This window comes from Grampus griseus (genome assembly GCF_964374135.1).
Source record: "Grampus griseus genome assembly, chromosome: 1".
NCBI classification, from domain to species: Eukaryota; Metazoa; Chordata; class Mammalia; order Artiodactyla; family Delphinidae; genus Grampus; species Grampus griseus.
The window spans coordinates 41103347-41117214 of record NC_139017.1 but is presented as its reverse complement, the minus strand read 5'-3'; the positions used below and the strand labels follow the sequence as shown (position 1 = coordinate 41117214).

General features: G+C 36.9%; 1 protein-coding gene across 1 annotated transcript in view; it reads left to right on the top strand.

Moving 5' to 3' along the window:
* RPS6KC1 (ribosomal protein S6 kinase C1) overlaps positions 1 to 13868 on the top strand; it is a 233326-nt gene that overhangs the window by 250 nt on the left and 219208 nt on the right. The gene's annotated exons all lie outside the window — the stretch shown is intronic.

Genomic DNA, 13868 nt, shown 5'->3' with positions numbered 1-13868 from the left:
GAATTGGGACGAGAGACGCGTGTGGACCCTGGTGTGGGGATGCCTGACATCGGGTCAGAGCCGAGGGTGGGACTGGCTGCGCCTAGTGCCGGGACAAGCGTCCGAGGTGAGGACTTAAGGAAGGATGGGGTGGGGGCAGAGCGTGGGATGTCCCGGACAACGCTGGAAACGGTCGCGGTAGTGTCCCCATTCCAGGGTGGGGCAAACGTTGGTCATTTTAAATTGATGATTCAGCCCCATCCCACTTGGACTTTCTCTTCTGAGGCTGAAATTTGCAGAAGTGGTTTTGCTTGCCTCCGAGAGATAATGCAGGTTAAAAAAAATGTTAAATTTATGTACTATTTGATTTACGTAAAAGAAGATATTTCTTCCTTTGACCTTTTATACAGCTTCAGGGTTGCACTGAGGAAGATAAACTCTTGGGAAGTATGTAAGTGGTAGGGCCACCATCGTAAGACCTCTATCTATGTCTTTCTGCCTCTGAGTTTTTCATGGTTTTCAGTAGAAGACATGAGAAATTCTGCTGACGGTGTCTTGTGTGAGTTGTCTTGAGGGCACATTTAAAAGTTGTGAGGCTCCTTTACATCAACTAATTGATCCAGTTTTTAGTACCCACTTTGTTCATGTTTCATTGCTCTTGCCTTGAGTTTTAGAGAGAGTTTGCATCTCCCTTCTTGGAAAATAATAGTAATAACGTTAAATATGAGTATTAAATATAAAATAAGAATATTAAAATTAAATATCTATATACATGTATGTAGTAGGAATGTATGTGTATATTAGGCATGTTGTACACATCACCCAATTTAATACTAATTTTAATAATGAGGAAACTAAGGTTCAAGAGAGTGTTGTGGCTTGCCCAGCTTCACGTTGCAGGGTGGTAGCACAAATGGGGTTTGAGATCAGTTCTGTTTAACTCCAAGTTGTATAAAATGTTAAGAATTAACTTTATCATTATCATTAATTGTTAAAACGGGTTCGTGCTCCGGTTCGGGAGGATCCCGCGTGCTGCGGAGCGGCTGGGTCTGTGAACCGTGGCCGCTGGGCCTGTGCGTCCGGAGCCTGTGCTCCGCGGCGGGAGAGGCTGCGGCGGTGGGAGGCCCGCGTACCACAAAAAAAAAAAAAAAAAAAAAAAGAGAGAGAGGTATAGATAGCAGTAATGGTACAATATACATTTGGGGGATGTAGTAATCTTGGATGATAGCTTAGGAAGTGGGCTTTCAGAAGAACCTTAAAGGTTAAATAGATTTAGATAAGCAGAGTTTGGGGCATGGGAATGGCACATGCCTTATGGAAATGGTGCACAATTCAGACAAGTGTGAGAGGATGAGACGAGCAAATTTGTGTAAATATAAAAAGACCAGGCCTGGTTATTGCAGAGGGCTGTACCAAGAATAGAGAGAAATTTGTTACTCCCTGTTTGCAAGTAAGGTTGCTATATAGGTGGAGTGTTAGTTTCAGGTTAAGAAAATATTTTAAGATTAAGGGGGCTCTTATTATACCACTCTTGAAACCTTTCTAGTCTTTGGGACCTTCAAAAATCTAGACTTGGTTTCCTAACATAGTTTGTGGAATTAGAACAGTCTTCAACATACGTAATGTTCCCCTCACAGCACCCTGTTTATCTCTTATTATAACACTTATCACAGTTATATTGTATTAATCTTTTTACATGTCTATGTCTCTTAGTAGATTTAGAGCAGGTCTCTATCATTGATATTTGTTTCCTTTTATATCTCCTAAGGCAGTGGGGCACAGAATGCCTAAAAAAATATTGTTGAACGTTTTCCTCTCTATTTCTTCTCTAAACACACCCAATAAATGTTTAGTTTCAGGCACTACGTGCTCCTAGGGATACAAGGCTGAATAAAGTGTGGACCTTCCTTTCAAGGATACGCCTAGTAGAAAAGTGTTTACTGGACTTAAAGAAGTGTAGTACAGGATAGAAAGTGTTAAATGCCATAAGAGACTACAGAAAAGGGCTATGGGATTTTAGAAGACAGAGAGATTGCTTCTGGCCCAAGGGATCAGGGAACATGTACCAATTAAGATAGGTGGTGAGAGATGGGAAGGATCTAGATGGGTGGGATAAATGGAGGTGGGCATCGTAGGTAGAAGGGTAGGTAGAAGGAATAGAGCCCATTAAGGCCTGAAGGTGTGAATGTGTGTGGAACTTGAATAGGAAACACTGAGTATGATTATTACTTGTATTCTTAATTTACAAAAGGAAAGGTTAACCTAATTGAGATCTTAAATATCTTAAGCTGTGAACTAACTTATATGACAGCATAAATTAGAAGATAAAGTAGCACATTGCCTGTTCTAACCAAATCCATATAATATGCATGCTACGTATTGCTTTGGTTGTTTAACTGGAAATTGCTTACACTGCCTTTTTTTCTCCTTGTAAATATTTACGTCATTTATTACTTATTGTAAAGATTTTGTTTTCTAATTTTAAGGATTGAGGGTTAATACTGATATATACTTAAAAGACAACCACAGTATTATAAAATAAGCAAAATATTTGTTATTTTTTGAGACTTAAGGAGAAAAACAGCTTAACTCAGGAGAATTAATCAGGTAAGTAGTGCTCCCCTGAGAGAACTTCATAAGATAAAAATGTCTTCTTTATGTTTCCTATTACTGACTGACTTCTAGCTTTAAGGAACAATCTCTGTATTCTTGATCCTTGCAGGGTTCTTTATGTAGGAGTAGAATTAGAATCATGCGGAGTAGCATTGCTAAATTTTGAGTAGCATAAGAGCTGTTTCATGTTCTTAAATCTCCTTTATACTTTTTTTTTTCCCCTCAATTCTCTGGAACCTGTCAGGCTTAGATAACCTTATGGCCAGTTACAAGCTTGCTAATGGATTTCCTAGTTAAACTCTGTGTTGCTTATTAATTTTCAACTAGAATAAGTACTTCTGTTCAGGATTGGAAAATTCTCTTGTAGAATTCCATTGAGTCTTTAGTTAAAGGAGACACAGATATGAAAGAACCATTAGCAGTGTTTTTGGTTGTATCATCATGCTAAGGTTACAAAATTCTCATAATGTAATATAGATTTCTCAACAGTATTAAGTGAATGGTAATTCTTGCCTGTATTCTTTTCATGAATATAGAAAGAAAAAGGTATGTTTTTATTTTTAAAAGATGGTTTGCCTTATGACTTTATGTTGTTTATATTGAGACGTAATTTATATACGGTAAAATTCACCAATTTTAAGTGTATATAGTTTGTTTAGTTTTGACAAATGTCTATAATTGTGTAACCACCACAGACATCACTGCAGGAGTTCCCTCATGCTCCTTTGCAGTCAGTCCGCTCTCCCCACCCCCTGTCCCTAGGCAACCACTAGTCAGTTTTCTGTCATTGTAGATTAGGCTGTATTTTCTAGAATGTTATATAAAAGGAATCATATACAGTGCTTTTTTGGGGGGGAGGGATCCAACTTCTTTAACTCAGTATGATTACTTGAGATTCATCTATGTTGTGTATTTTTTTTTAATGAATTTATTTTTTATTTATTTACTTTTGGCTGCATTGGGTCTTTGTTGCTGCGGGCTTTCTCTAGTTGCGGCGAGCCGGGGCTACTCTTTGTTGCAGTGCGCAGGCTTCTCATTTCCGTGGCTTCTCTTGCTGCAGAGCACGGGCTCTAGGTGCGCAGGCTTCAGTAGTTGTGGCTTGCGGGCTCTAGAGCACAGGCTCAGTAGTGGCGCACGGGCTTAGTTGCTCCATGGCATGTGGGATCTTCCCGGGCCAGGGCTTGAACCCGTGTCCCCTGCCTTGGCAGGTGGATTCTTAATCACTCCGGCATCAGGGAAGTCCCGTATGTTGTGTATTTTTATTCTCTTTTATTGCTGACCAGTATTCCCTTGTATGGTTATACTACAATTAATCCATCCACCTGTTGATGGACATTTGGGTTGTTTCCAGTTTTTGGCTGTTAATACAGCTATTATGAACATGTATATACAAGTCTCTGTACAAATGTGGGCTTTTATTTCTCTTAATAGCACACAACCTTGTTTACTATACCTTTATACTAAGTTGAAATCTGGTAGTCTTAGTCCTCTTTCTTTTTCTTTCTCAAAATTGTTTTGGCTATTCTAGATTGTTTGCATTTTCATAAAAAGTTTGGAGACAGCTTGTCAAGTTCTACAAACATGCCTACCCAGATTTTGATAGGGATTACATTGAGAATGTAGATCAATTTCAGAAGAATTGATATCTTTAAACAGTATTGAATCTTCTGATCCATGAGCGCACATCTTCCATGTATTTAGCTCTTTAATTTGAACCATATTTTCTAGTTTTCAGTGTGCAGGTCTTGCACATACTTAAAGTAATTTGGGTTTGTTTTCAAACTGTGAGAATTACATATCTTTATTTTACATAGCTAATGTTTACTGAGTATTAATAGCAGACACTTCTGTGGTGCTTTCTATGAGTCAAGCTCTATTCTAAGCACTTTATATAAATTAGTACATTTTTCATAGCAGCCTGATGAGCAGCTGCAATTATTATTCTCACTTTATTGTGAGAAAATTGAAGCACAGACAGGTTAAGTAACTTGCCTAGGGTCACACAACTAGCAAATTATGGAGTCTAGATTTGAACCCTGGTAGACTGGGTTTTTAATCCCAGTGCTGTGCTGAATACCTAAACATATTTCGTTAGAGGCTGTGGCTGTACTGTAGCTTGGCAAAAGTGATAGATGCAAGTATACTACAGTGATTAGGATGATGTGAACAAAGGGGAGCAAGGAATGAATAGAAGTACTCAGCTTGACTCGAATCTGAAAGCTGCTATTTCCAAATCTTCATATTCAGGCACTATTTGTATTGCTTAGAGGGAAGCTGCTTTCAGTTCCTGAGCACATTCTTGTATGGCCTGCTTGTGCTTGGGAAGATAATTATTTGTAGTTTTCTAAGTATGCTGGTACCCTGCATTCTTCAATACCTTTCTGTTAGATGCTGTTTCCTCTGTCTGGAATGCTCTTTCCTTTTGTCTTGGCAGTCCCTGTTCATCTGAAGTGTTAGCTCCTGCCTTGTGTTCTACAGGAAGCCTTTTTGAATTTTATTTCCTTTATTTGTAATTTCTATTTGGGCCTCCCCATCACCACCACCTCCCCCACACATATAAATCTGCCCTTATAATATGATCATCACCATTAATTATACAGTTGTACAAAACCAGAATCAGGAATTTAAACGTTTCCTTTTTTTTTTCCCCACAACTCACACACACACACACACTGTATTTTATTTTTACAAGAGATAAATAAACTGACACCAAGCATTGTAAATGGATGACCACAACAAAAGCAACAATGATTGCAATTACCAAACACGAGACACACTCATACTATGTCATAACATTGACATTCAGTCCAGTAATCCTCCACTGTAACAGTTCCTTTACTTTGCAGTGAAAACTGATTTGTATATTTTTTGCCTCTGAGTCCTGGTGGGTTTTTTTTTTATTCAAACAAAAAGTCACAAAAATTATAATCATCCTCATCAGTTCACTCAGTGCCATGTAATTAATTTTTTTTCCTCTTGATCTTTTGTTAGCACTTTTATTAATTCATTAGTTTTCCATTAGAGTTCTGAAAATGCTTATTCATTCAGTTAAGCAGTATAGTCAGTTACCAGAAACCTGTACTTGTCAGAGTCTTTTCCATGAATTCCTTGAAGATGAAACCCTTTTATAGGAAAATTTTGGCGAAAGCATCAGAGTACATCCAGAACAGTCTGTAAATGACAAAAGACTTAAAAATGACCATGGTTAAAGATTTGATGAAAGTTCATAATAATGCAATTGACAAGGAAATTTAGTTATTTCTGAGATATACATTTTAAAGTAATAACTAGAATTATGACTTATAACATTATACCAGAACATATAAGATTTTTAGAAATTTCATGTAATGTCTGAAACATTTATATTAACATATTTCCATACAAATAACCCAAAGAAAGTTTAGTATTAGTTGTTTTTTTATATCGCAGGTTCTTATTAGTCATCAGTTTTATACACATCAGTGTATACATGTCAATCCCAATCGCCCAATTCAGTACACCACCATCCCCACCCCACCGCGGTTTTACCCCCATGGTGTCCATACGTTTGTTCTCTACATCTGTGTCTCAACTTCTGCCCTGCAAACTGGTTCATCTTTACCATTTTTCTAGGTTCCACATACCTGCATTAATATACGATATTTGTTTTTCTCTTTCTGACTTACTTCACTCTGTATGACAGTCTCTAGATGCATCCACATCTCTACAAATGACCCAGTTTTGTTCCTTTTTATGGCTGAGTAGTATTCCATTGTATATATATACCACAACTTCTTTATCCATTCGTCTGTCGATGGGCATTTAGGTTGCTTCCATGACCTGGCTATTGTAAATAGTGCTGCAGTGAACATTGGGGTGCATGTGTCTTTTTGAATTCTGCTTTTCTCTGGGTATATGGCCAGTACTGGAATTGCTGGATCATATGGTAATTCTATTTTTAGTCTTTTAAGGAACGTCCATACTGTTCTCCATAGTGGCTGTATCAATTTACATTCCCACCAACAGTGCAAGAGGGTTCCCTTTTCTCCACACCCTCTCCAGCATTTGTTGTTTGTAGATTTTCTGATGATGCCCATTCTAACTGGTGTGAGGTGATACCTCATTGTAGTTTTGATTTGCATTTCTCTAATAATTAGTGATGTTGAGCAGCTTTTCATGTGCTTCTTGGCCATCTGTATGTCTTCTTTGGAGAAATGTCTATTTAGGTCTTCTGCCCATTTTTGGATTGGGTTGTGTGTTTCTTTAGTATTGAGCTGCATGAGCTGTTTATATATTTTAGAGATTAATCCTTTGTCCGTTGATTCATTTGCAAATATTTTCTCCCATTCTGAGGTTTGTCTTTTCGTCTTGTTTATGGTTTCCTTTGCTGTGCAAAAGCTTTGAAGTTTCATTAGGTCCCACTTGTTTATTTTTATTTCCATTACTCTAGGAGGTGGATCAAAAAAGATCTTGATGTGATTTATGTCAAAGAGTGTTCTTCCTGTGTTTTCCTCTAAGAGTTTTATAGTGTCCAGCCTTACATTTAGGTCTCTAATCCATATTGAATTTATTTTTGTGTATGGTGTTAGGGAGTGTTCTATTTCATTCTTTTACATGTAGCTGTCCAGTTCTCCCAGCACCACTTATTGAAGAGGCTGTCTTTTCTCCATTGTATACCCTTGCTTCCTTTGTCATAGATTAGTTGACCATAGGTGCGTGGGTTTATTGCTGTGCTTTCTATCTTGTTGATTGATCTCTGTTTCTGTTTTTGTGCCAGTACCATATTGTCTTGATTATGGTAGCTTTGTAGTATAGTCTGAAGTCAGGGAGTCTGATTCCTCCAGCTCCGTTTTTTTCCCTCAAGACTGCTTTGGCTATTTGGGGTCTTTCGTGTCTCCATACAAATATTAAGATGACTTGTTCTAGTTCCGTAAAAAATGCCATTGGTAATTTGATAGGGATTGCATTGAATCTGTAGATTGCTTTGGGTAGTATAGTCATTTTCACAATATTGATTCTTCCCATCCAAGAACATGGTATATCTCTCCATCTGTTGGTATCATCTTTAATTTCTTTCATCAGTGTCTTATAGTTTTCTGCATACAGGTCTTTTGTTTCCCTAAGTAGGTTTATTCCTAGGTATTGTATTGTTTTTGTTGCAGTGGTAAATGGGAGTGTTTCCTTAATTTCTCTTTCAGATTTTTCATCATTAGTGTATAGGAGTGCAAGAGATTTCTGTGCATTAATTTTGTATCCTGCAACTTTACCAAATTCATTGATTAGCTCTAGTAGTTTCCTGGTGGCATTTTTAGGATTCTCTATGTATAGTATCATGTCGTTTGCAAACAGTGACAGTTTTACTTCTTCTTTTCTAAGTTGTATTCCTTTTATTTCTCTTTCTTCTCTGATTGCTGTGGCTAGGACTTCAAAAACTATGTTGAATAATAGTGGTGAGAGTGGACATCCTTGTCTTGTTCCTGATCTTAGAGGAAATGCTTTCAGTTTTTCACCATCGAGAATGTTGTTTGCTGTGGGTTTGTCGTATATGGCCTTTATTATGTTGAGGTAGGTTCCCTCTATTCCCACTTTCTGGAGAGTTTTTATCATAAATGGGTGTTGAATTTTGTGAAAAGCTTTTTCTACATCTGTTGAGATTATCATATGGTTTTTATTCTTCAATTTGTTAATATGGTTATCACATTGATTGATGTGCATATATTGAAGAATCCTTGCATCCCTGGTATAAATCCCACTTGGTCATGGTGTATGATCCTTTTAATGTATTGTTGGATTCTGTTTGCTAGTATTTTGTTGAGGATTTTTGCATGTATATTCATCAGTGATATTGTTCTGTAATTCTGTTTTTTTGTAGTATCTTTCTCTGGTTTGGTATCAGGGTGATGGTGGCCTCACAGAATGAGTTTGGGAGTGTTCCTTCCTCTGCAGTTCTTTGGAAGAGTTTGAGAAGGATGGGTGTTAGCCCTTCTCTAAATGTTTGATAGAATTGTCCTGTGAAGCCATCTGGTCCTGGACTTTTTTTTGTTGGAAGATTTTTAAACACAGTTTCAATTTCATTACTTGTGATTGGTCTGTTCATATTTTCTGTTTCTTCCTGGTTCAGTCTTGGAAGGTTATACCTTTCCCAGAATCTATCCATTTCTTCCACGTTGTCCATTTTATTGGCATAGAGTTAGTTGCTTGTATGCTAGTTGTATGTTAGTTGCTTAGTATGCTTCGTATTTCTGCGGTGTCTGTTGTAACTTCTCCTTTTTCATTTCTAATTTTATTGATTTGAGTCCTCTCCCTGTTTTTTTTGATGAGTCTGGCTAATGATTTATCAATTTTGTTTATCTTCTCAAAGAACCAGCTTTTAGTTTTATTGATGTTTGCTATTGTTTTCTTTGATTCTATTTCATTTATTTCTGCTCCAATCTTTATGATTGTTTTCCTTCTGCTAACCTTGGGTTTTGTTTGTTTTTCTTTCTCTAGTTCCTTTAGGTGTAAGGTTAAATTGTTTACTTGAGATTTTTCTTGTTTCTTTAGGTAGGCTTGCATAGCTATAAACTTCCGTCTTAGAATTGCTTTTGGTGCATCCCACAGGTTTTGGATCATCACGTTTTCATTGTCATTTGTCTCTAGGTATTTTTTGATTTCCTCTTTGATTTCTTCAGTGAGCTCTTGGTTATTTAGTAACGTATTGTATAGCCTCCATGTGTTTGTGTTTTTTATGTTTTTTTTCCCTGTAATTCATTTCTAATCTCATAGCATTGTGGTCAGAAAAGATGCTTGATATGATTTCAGTTTTCTTAAATTTACTGTGGGTTGATCTGTGACCCAAGGTGTGATCTATCTTGGAGAATATTCCATGCGCACTTGAGAAGGAAGTGTAATCTGCTGTTTTTGTATGGAATGTCCTATAAATACCAATTAAATCTATCTGGTCTGTTGTGTCATTTACAGCTTCTGTTTCCTTATTTATTTTCATTTTGGATGATCTGTCCATTGGTGTAAGTGAGGTGTTAAAGTCCCCCACTATTCTTGTGTTACTGTCGATTTCCTCTTTTATAGCTGTTAGCAGTTGCCTTGTGTATTGAGGTGCTCTTATGTTGGGTGCATATATATTTATAATTGTTATAGCTTCTTCTTGGTTTGATCCCATGATCATTATGTATAGTCCTTCCTTGTCTCTTGTAACGATCTTTATTTTAAATTCTATTTTATCTGATATGAGTATAGCTACTCCAGCTTTCTTTTGATTTCCATTTGCGTGGAATATCTTTTTCCATCCCCTCACTTTCAGTCTGTATGTATCCTTAGGTCTGAAGTGGGTCTCTTGTAGAAGGTATATATATGGGTCTTGTTTTTGTATCCATTCAGTGAGCCTGTGTCTTTTGGTTGGATCATTTAATCCATTCACGTTTAAGGTAATTATCGATATGTATGTTCCTATGACTGTTTTCTTAATTGTTTTGGGTTTGTTTTTGTAGATCCTTTTCTTCTCTTGTGTTTCCCACTTAGAGAAGTTCCTTTAGCATTTGCTGTAGAGCTGGTTTGGTGGTGCTGAATTCTCTTAGCTTTTGCTTGTCTGTAAAGCTTTTGATTTCTACAGGAAGCCTTTCTTAAGTGTGGAACTCTGTGTGTATTGTATATTCCTCCATTAAAGCCTGTATAATATTGTGCTTTTTTGCCTCCCCCTCTGAGGGCAAACTCTTGTCTTTTTAACTTTGTGTTCTTAGTGCCTAGCACAGAGCCTGCACTATAGTAGGGATTTGAGAGAAGGCTGGAAAGAGGCAATATTTTCCTTTGTGTTACTTTTTAAGTTAACAAACAGTAGAATTGACTTTTTTGTTGTATAAGTCTATGAATCTTTACACATGAATAGATTCATATATTCTCTACCATAATCAGGAAACATAACAGTTCCATCAGCCTCAAAAACTCCCTCTGCTTTCCCTGTTTTACACTCTTCTCCCCACGCCTTAGTCCCTGGCACCCCTTAGTCCACTGATCCACTCTCTACCACTATAATTTTGTCTTTTTGAGAATGTCTTATAAAGAGAATCATAGAGTACTTAACCTACTGAGACCATATTTTGCCCATTTTTTCAGTGGGTAGTTTGTTTTCTCACTGTTGAGTTTTGAGAGTTCTTCTTTTGTTCTGAATATAATTCTTTGTCAGATATGTGGTTTGTAAATATTTTCTCCCAGTGTGTAGCTTATCTTTTCATTGTCTTAACAGTGTCTTTCACAAAGGAAAAATTTTTATTGATAATTTTGGTGAAGTCTAGTTTATCATATTTTTCTTTTATGGAAGAAAAATGGGCTTTTAGTGTCATATCTAAAATCTCTTTATTGACATCAGGTTTTAAAAACTGTAAACCTTTCCTGTTTTCACCTTGTTTATTGACAACTTACATGCTCAGTTATGAAGATTTTAATATTAAGGATTTTTACATTAACTTTAACATTAAGGATTTTTACTTTCCTTGAACTTTGATTGGAAAATAGTTTACCGGAGAGTAGTGCTATAATAATTGGTAAAATTTGAAGTGAGAAAAGCAGCTTTAGGAAACATTTATTGAGTATACAAAGGTCACTTGCTGTGATAGTTTCTTTTATTCTCCTTTAGATTTTGAGATTTTAATAATGTAGAAAGTATTTCTTACTTTCAACATATTACTTTCATAAGAATTTATTAGAAAGTTGAATGTCTAAAATTTTTCCCATTGACTTATCTATCTTATCTGGAGTTCTTTTACTCCAGAGTACTAAAAAAATGTTGTAAAATATCTAATTATGGTTTGTGCAGGTGCTGCTTCTTGGGTCCTGACTACCTGGCTGGCAAGTGATTAACTAGCCCAAATATTCCTGCCAACCAGTGACCCCTGCAGCTCTGCAGGGAAAAGAGAGAGAGGAGCTGAGATGCAGGTGATGGAGTGGGAGGGAGGTTGAGTTTGGTAAGTGGATGCTTGCCTATGTGAGCTGGACGCTTTGAGATACCTGTTATTCTTGCCAGAGTTTGTGTGTGTATATGAAATGCAGTTTAAAGGTGTCAGTATATTTATATGAAAGTATGGATTTTATGAAGGTGAGGTGTCTGAAAGTCAGGATTGCATGCATTACACTGATGGATGTACCATTTGGTTAACCTAATCACCACAGTGGGAAATGTTCAGTATAGTGTAGCCTTACATTTCTGTATATCTTATTTTTTCTCTTCCACATTTGGAAAGTCTCTTTTTTTTTTCTTGACATGCTTTTTAAAATATTCTTTTCCATTATGGTTTATCACAGGATATTGAATATAGTTCCCTATAATATACGGTAGGACTTTTTTGTTTATGCATCCTATATGTACTAGTTTGCATCTGCTAATCCTAGACTCCCAGTCCTTCTCTCCCTCACCTCCCTCGCCCTTGGCAACCACAAGTCTGTTCTCTCTGTCTGTGAGTCTGTTTCTGTTTTGTAGATAGGTTCGTTTGTGTGCCATATTTTAGATTCCATATATAAGTGATATCACATGGTATTTGTCTTTCTCTTTCTGACTTACTTTATTTAGTATGATAATCTCCAGTTGCATCCATGTTGCTGCAACTGGCATTGTTTTGTTCTTTTTTATGGCTGAGTAATATTCCATTGTGTGTATATATATATATATATATATATATATATATATATATATATACCACATCTTCTTTATCCATTCCTCTGTTGGTGGACATTTAGGTTGCTTCCATGTCCTGGCTATTGTAAATAGTGCTGCAGTGAACATTGGGGTGCATGTATCTTTTTGAATTATGGTTTTCTCTGGGTATATGCCCAGGAATGGGATTGCTGGATCATATGCTAGTTCTATTTTTAGTTTTCTTTTTTTTTAATGTTTATTTTTTTTCTTATTAGTCATCCATTTTATACATATTAGTGTATATATGTCAATCCCAATCTCCCAATTCACCCCACCACAACCCCCACCCCCGCTGCTTCCCCCCTTGGTGTCCATACGTTCTCTACTTCTGTGTCTCAGTTTCTGCTCTGCAAACCAGTTCATCTGTACCATTTTCTAGGTTCCACATATATGCGTTAATATACGATATTTGTTTTTCTCTTTCTGACTTACTTCACTCTGTATGACAGTCTCTAGATGCATCCACATCTCTACAAATGACCCAATTTTGTTCCTTTTTATGGCTGAGTAATATTCCATTGTATGTATGTACCACAACTTCTTTATCCATTTGCCTGTCGATGGGCATTTAGGTTGCTTCCATGACCTGGCTGTTGTAAATAGTGCTGCAGTGAACATTGGGGTGCATGTGTCTTTTGGAATTATGGTTTTCTCTGGGTATATGCCCACTAGTGGGACTGCTGGGTCATATGGTAATTCTATTTTTAGTTTTTTAAGGAACCTCCATACTGTTCTTCATAGTGGCTATATCAATTTATATTCCCACCAACAGTGCAAGAGGGTTCCCTTTTCTCCACACCCTCTCCAGCATTTGTTGTTTGTAGATTTTCTGATGATGCCCATTCTAACTGGTGTGAGGTGATACCTCATTGTAGTTTTGATCTGCATTTCTCTAATAATTAGTGATGTTGAGCAGCTTTTCATGTGCTTCTTGGCCATCTGTATGTCTTCTTTGGAGAAATGTCTATTTAGGTCTTCTGCCCATTTTTCGATTGGGTTGTTTGTTTCTTTAGTATTGAGCTGCATGAGCTGTTTATATATTTTGGAGATTTTGTCCTATGATTCATTTGCAAGTATTTTCTCCTATTCTGAGGGTTGCCTTTTCATCTTGTTTATGGTTTCCTTTGCTGTGCAAAAGCTTTGAAGTTTCATTAGGTCCCACTTGTTTATTTTTGTTTTTATTTCCATTACTCTAGGTGGTGGATCAAAAAATATCTTGCTGTGATTTATGTCACAGCATAGAACACACAGCAAGAGTGTTCTGCCTATGTTTTCCTCTAAGACTTTTATAGTGCCCAGTCTTACATTTATGTCTCTAATCCATTTTGAGTTTATTTTTGTGTATGGTGTTAGGGAGTGTTCTAATTTCATTCTTTGACATGTAGCTGTCCAGTTTTCCCAGCACCACTTATTGAAGAGACTGTCTTTTCTCCATTGTATACCCTTGCTTCCTTTGTCATAGCATAGTTGACCATAGGTACGTGGGTTTATCTCTGGGCTTTCTATCCTGTTCCATTGATCTGTATTTCTGTTTTTGTGCCAGTGCTGTATGGTCTTGATTACTGTAGCTTTGTAGTATAGTCTGAAGTCAGGGAGTCTGATTCCTCCAGCT